The sequence below is a fragment of the Panthera leo genome, chromosome D1, assembly GCF_018350215.1.
Source record: "Panthera leo isolate Ple1 chromosome D1, P.leo_Ple1_pat1.1, whole genome shotgun sequence".
NCBI lineage: Eukaryota > Metazoa > Chordata > Mammalia > Carnivora > Felidae > Panthera > Panthera leo.
Window position 1 is genome coordinate 95,656,696 of NC_056688.1, and position 5,865 is coordinate 95,662,560.

Below are 5,865 nucleotides of genomic sequence, written 5' to 3' on the forward strand. Positions count from 1 at the left end.
TCCCATAACAAGTGCCTTATAAGGGACACATAGGAGAGATTTGGTAAACAACAGAAAGCCTTGTCTATTATTTTAAGCCACCAAGTTTATGGTCATTTATTATCACAGTCACAGGAAACTAATACACACTTGTTTCTAATATTGGGAATATAATCACAGGGAGCAAATTGACCTCCAGAGAGCAACTTGCAGTGACCAAGGATCATCCACTCTTGAAACATAAATGAAGAGATCTTAAAATGGTACAAGGGAAGGGGGCTAACATTGACTGGGTACATCCTGTTGGCCTGGCACTGTGCTAGGCACTGACCTCTATCGTTGCATTTAATCTTGACAACAACCTTATAAAGTAGATTTTACTAATAAGTATGTAAATCTTCCCTGACAGGGCCCAAACTGGATTAGGAGGATGTGCTTTGATAAAGAACTGTAAGACTCCAGACATACCTTAACACATCCAAGAAATAAACACATTTAACCAAGAGGCAGTTAGGTGTCGTAGTTAGGGGTACAGCTATCGGAGCCAGAATGTCTGGATATAAACCTCAAAACTCCTACTCACCATCTATGTGACCCTGCTCAGGTATTTAACCTCTCTGTGCATTGGTTTCTGCGCCTCTTAAATGAGGATAATGCTGGAAGCTGCCTTAAATAATGTTGCTGTAAGTTAAAGCATGTAAAGCATTTAGAATGAAGTCTGGCAGATAGCAGCCACTCCATAAGGTTTCACTATTACTGTAGCACACACGCTATTAAGCACACAGTAAACACTCAATGGATATTTGCTATTATTATCATCATGAGTTCAATTAAGACCTCGCTAGACCCTAATCTTTCTCTGATATTTCGAGGGAACCATGATCTTTTTTTCTGCGAGAATTAAAAAGACCTCCTTGGAGATGGAAATTGGATTAAAATAAAAGCTCTCAGAATGTAGGCTCTCAGACAGATCCAAAGTACAAGGCATATAAAGTAATAGCAGGGGAGGGGGGCGGTTCTTTAAGCCTTTCAACATATATTTAATAGAGAATTACACCCAACCGCAAAATTACAGAATAAAGAGATTCAAACATAGTCACAGCACTGGCAATGTCACATCTCACTAGAGCAAATGCGCTGATTGTTAGGTAGGTAGGTGAGGGAAGGGGTAGGTAAGCAGAAAGAGCAAACGGTTTTCCTAAAAATAAAATAAAATAACGAAGATAAAAACAAAGTAAAAAACTCCTACTGCCAAGAAATATGTAGGCGCACTTGCCATACTATAATAAACTGGTCAGAAAAGTTTGAATTCATTTGTTTACTCCTTAGCCCATTCCTTCAGTTATTTAACATTTACTGCCCAATAATAAATAGTTCCAAGTTTTATTGTCTCATGGTAGTGTATGCAAACAACTGCAATACAGGCTGGAAAGAATTGAGTGTTGTAGAGGAACAATAAAAGGAAAGAGATGTTCACCGCAAATTTGCAGGCGAAGTGTTAAATCAGACAACTGTCCACATTTCTTTGCGTCCCTCTAAGGCTAATTTCAGACTGTGTCATCAGTCACATGCCACAGTGTCAGCCTATGAAAACCTTCCCTTGGCTGGTTGTGCTGTACATTGATGTTACCGCTTTGTTGTAAACCAAATACATTTTATTTATGTGTTTTGTTTATCATTTCTCTCCCTCTACCAGAATGTAAGCTTCCTGCCTGCTTGACTTGGTTGCATTCTAAAACAGTACTGGCTCATAAGAGGCGTTCGATAAATACTTGCAGAACAGTAAGCCGAAAAAACACAACCTCTATTCAAGCGCTCAGCTTGATAGAATGGAATCCAGATGGCCTTTAAACATTCCCATTGATAGAGGATGCCACTGCAAGTCCCCCAAAAGGAGATCAGCACCCTCCTCACCTCTCCCTTCTCTGGGAAAAATCCCAACCTCCTCCATCTGTACATATGGGCCCCTGGAAACTGTGTTTCCTTTGTATGACGTTGCATTCTTGGTCTTAACCGATTGGACCAAAGCAGATATGTCACCTAAGCTGAGCCAATTCAATTCTCTTTTCTGGGACTTATTTTGCCTTTGTAAGAAGAGAGGGAGTTCAACAAAATGACCTCTGAACCCACTTACAGATCCCATGGCAAAGAGAGAGAGTATATGTAAAATTACAAAACTCACTTTAGAAAAGCTGGACATGATAGAAAAGCATAAAGAAAGAAATAAAAATCACCCGTTTGTGAGAGTTTATAGTAATGAAAACTGGGAAACGGCCTAGATTCCACCAAAGAAATAGATAAATAAACTATGGTACATCAATACTAGGTGCTACTCTCATGGAAAGATCTACAGAACATATGTTAAATAACTAAAACAAGGCACAGAACAAAATTTGCAATGTATTACTATTTATATATATATATGTTATTATTTATATATATATATTACTATATATATAATATATATATATATATATATATATATATATATATATATTTAGAACTATATATTATTCACAAAGGTATATAAGAATATAAACCATACTGGTAGCCATAATTTTCTCTGGAGAAGAGAGATGTGAAGAGGAACTTCCGGTTTTCATGTGAAATATTTTTGTAGTATTTGAATGTAGTATGACAGTACCCTATTCTTATATTACCTTGTTTAAAGGAGAAAACTTAAAATTATGAAAAGATACTCAGTAAGCAGAGTCAACTGAGACTGGAGACAAGGAAATCTTTTAGGAAGCTGTGCTTCTAAACTTGAATGTGAGGGGCGCCTGGGTGGCGCAGTCGGTTAAGCGTCCGACTTCAGCCAGGTCACGATCTCGCGGTCTGTGAGTTCGAGCCCCGCGTCAGGCTCTGGGCTGATGGCTCGGAGCCTGGAGCCTGTTTCTGATTCTGTGTCTCCCTCTCTCTCTGCCCCTCCCCCGTTCATGCTCTGTCTCTCTCTGTCCCAAAAATAAAATTAAAAAAAAAAAAAAAAAAAAAAACTTGAATGTGAGGTGATGGGGCCTGAACTTGGGCAGAAGGAATGGTGAGAGGGGTGCCCGGGTGGCTCAGCGGGTTGAGTGTCTGACTCTCAGTTCTGGCTCAGGTCATGATCTCACAGTGCCTGAGTTCAAGCCCCATGTCCGGCTCTGCACTGACAGCGTGGAGGCTCCTTGGGATTCTCAGTCTCCCTCTCTCTCTGCCCCTCTCTCACGAGCTCTCTCTCTCTCAAAATAAATAAACTAACATTTAAAAAAAAAAGAAATGGTGAGAAAGAGATAAATCTGTGACAGATTTCAGGTGTAGAGTTGAGACTTCTGATTGGTTGAATATAGTGGGGTGGGGGAGGGAGAGTGTTTGGGGATGAGTGGCAATGAGTGGCAATATACTTTCTTTTTTTTTTTTAACGTTTATTTTTGAGACAGAGAGAGACAGAGCATGAATGGGGGAGGGGCAGAGAGAGAGGGAGACACAGAATCTGAAACAGGCTCCAGGCTCTGAGCTGTCAGCACAGGGCCCGACGCCGGGCTCGAATTCACGGACCTCGAGATCATGACCTGAGCCGAAGTCAGATGGATACTTAACCGACTGAGCCACCCAGGCACCCCATGCAATATACTTTCATGTAAAGAGCATGGGCTTTGGAATTCGGCCACCAAGGCCCAAAGCTCAACTCAGCCCTTTACCAACTTCAGGGACATTGGGCGACTTAGTTCACATCTCAGTGTCTCAGTTTGCCCCTTTGTAAACGGAGATGATGATACTATTTCCTAGCTCATAGGGCTCTTGTCAATCAGTTCATGTAAAGTGCTTAGAACCTTGTCATTGCTCGGTATATGTGGGCTATTATTAGAATGACTCCTGTTAGTATCATCACCACCATTATCATCAACATTTTCTTCATTAGGGCCAATCCCAGGCCTTAGCTCAGGGGACTAGCTGGAAATAGGGGAAAATACAAAATGATTTAAAGCATTCTCCAAGAGTGAGAGTCAGAGAGGAATAAGGAAACCAAGAAGAGCTCACAAGCCTGATTACTGTGTCTTGCGAATAGGCTGCACTGGGAAGGGAAAGACATCGTGCTGAATAAAACTGCCAGGAAAGTTAGATAAGATTAGGTTTGAAGAAACTTATATGATTAGCTATATTTTAAAGCAGAGGACCACTGATTGAATCTCTTTTTCTTTTCTTTTTTTTTTTTTTTTTGCTTTATGTTTAAAATCTTAGATATACAAAAAACTAGAGACATAGAAATACACATCATGTATATATTAGCATATTCTAATTGTGATGAATTAAAGCATGAAGCCAAAGCAAAACATGAACATGCATAGCCTCATTTCCTGCCCCTGACCCCTTTCTCTACTTTTACACATATACCCAACACTACAGTGAACACTTAACTTGAAGGACGTCATCAAAATACACTTTTATTATTGTCTTCCATTATCTCTTCAAAATTTATTTTTGAGGTGGAGTAATCTCTGGCCCTAGAAAGAAATTCTGGCAGACCCATGACTTTTCTGCTCACTCTTAGTTAAGAGATACTCCTCAGTTCAGAAATTAAAATGTCCATTCCAACACGTGAACCCAAACTCCAAGTCTAATTTGCAATCACATCTTCTCTGTCCCACATGGGGCCTCCTTCCTATCTTGCCCTTCCGCTTCTCATCCCTGACTAAAGGGAAGGTGGTTTCTGAGCCCTCCTGGGCAAAGGGGGAGTGAGAAGAGGGGAGAAATTAGTACATGAGAAACATCTTGAATTGTGCAGTACTCCAGACATTCTCTGGCCTGGTAGAGACCAGGTCTTCCACATGGGCCGCTTTGTGGGACGCCCATGAGGTGCTAAGCTGTTCTCAATCACCACCTACTTTCTGCCACCCCTGACTCTTGTCATGGGGCTTTCTCACCCTCAGGCAGAAGACCCCTGGAGCAGGACTTTGAATGGATCTATTATCTCTCTCTGTTATGGCCCACAGTTGGTACAAGGAAATCACTCCAACCCCCTTCCTCCATCCAGCAAAATCTGCGAATGTGTGTAGGTCCCAACATGGACACCTCCACTCTGCTGCCACAGGAAACTCAAACTTTTTCAGGCATGCTCAGGCACCGCTCTTTTGCGTCTCCCAACTACAGGCACCACATCTCAGGCTCCTAAGAATAGACCCAGGTTTCAGGGAAGGAGGTAACAACTTCCCTAAGCTACTCACATTGCTAAGTACACCTCTCTCAGAAACAAAACAAAACCTCACCAATTCCTCTCCTTTACTCCATAATCCTTTTTTTTTTCTTAATGTCTATTCACTTTTGAGAAAGAGAGCGTGAGCGGGGGAGGGGCAGAGAGAAAGAGGGGGACTGAGGATCAAAAGCAGGCTTTGCACTAACGGAGCCAGATGTGGGGTTCGCACTCATGAACCATGAGATCACCACCTGAGCTGAAGTCAGACTCTCAACTGACTGAGCCACTCAGGCGCAGGCGCCCCTCCTTTTAGATATGCTTTATCTGAGTCGGAGTAAAAGAGCCAGGGAATGTTTTGTAACCGTTGGCTGTGTATATTCTGCACAAATTGATCTGGCTTTGAAATTTACTGTCTATTATAGTTTAATGTTTCAACCCTGAAGCTCTCCCATCCCTCATTCTACTTTTCTCCCTTTAAGATCAATTTTCTGGATGATGGGAGATCTTTTAAGAACAGAAATGCACCTTTGAGTTTTCCTCTGTTCCCCACCAAGAGCTCCTCGCCAGGCACAATCCTTCAAAGGAGCCTGAGCTAATTTAATCATCATTGCCGCTTTTTGCACCGCCAAGCGTTAGAGGGCGCTAGAACCTCAGACTGTGATTGGCGCTCAATGAAGGCCGCTCCCGGCGCGCAGATCTTTACGTAAACGTTGGGG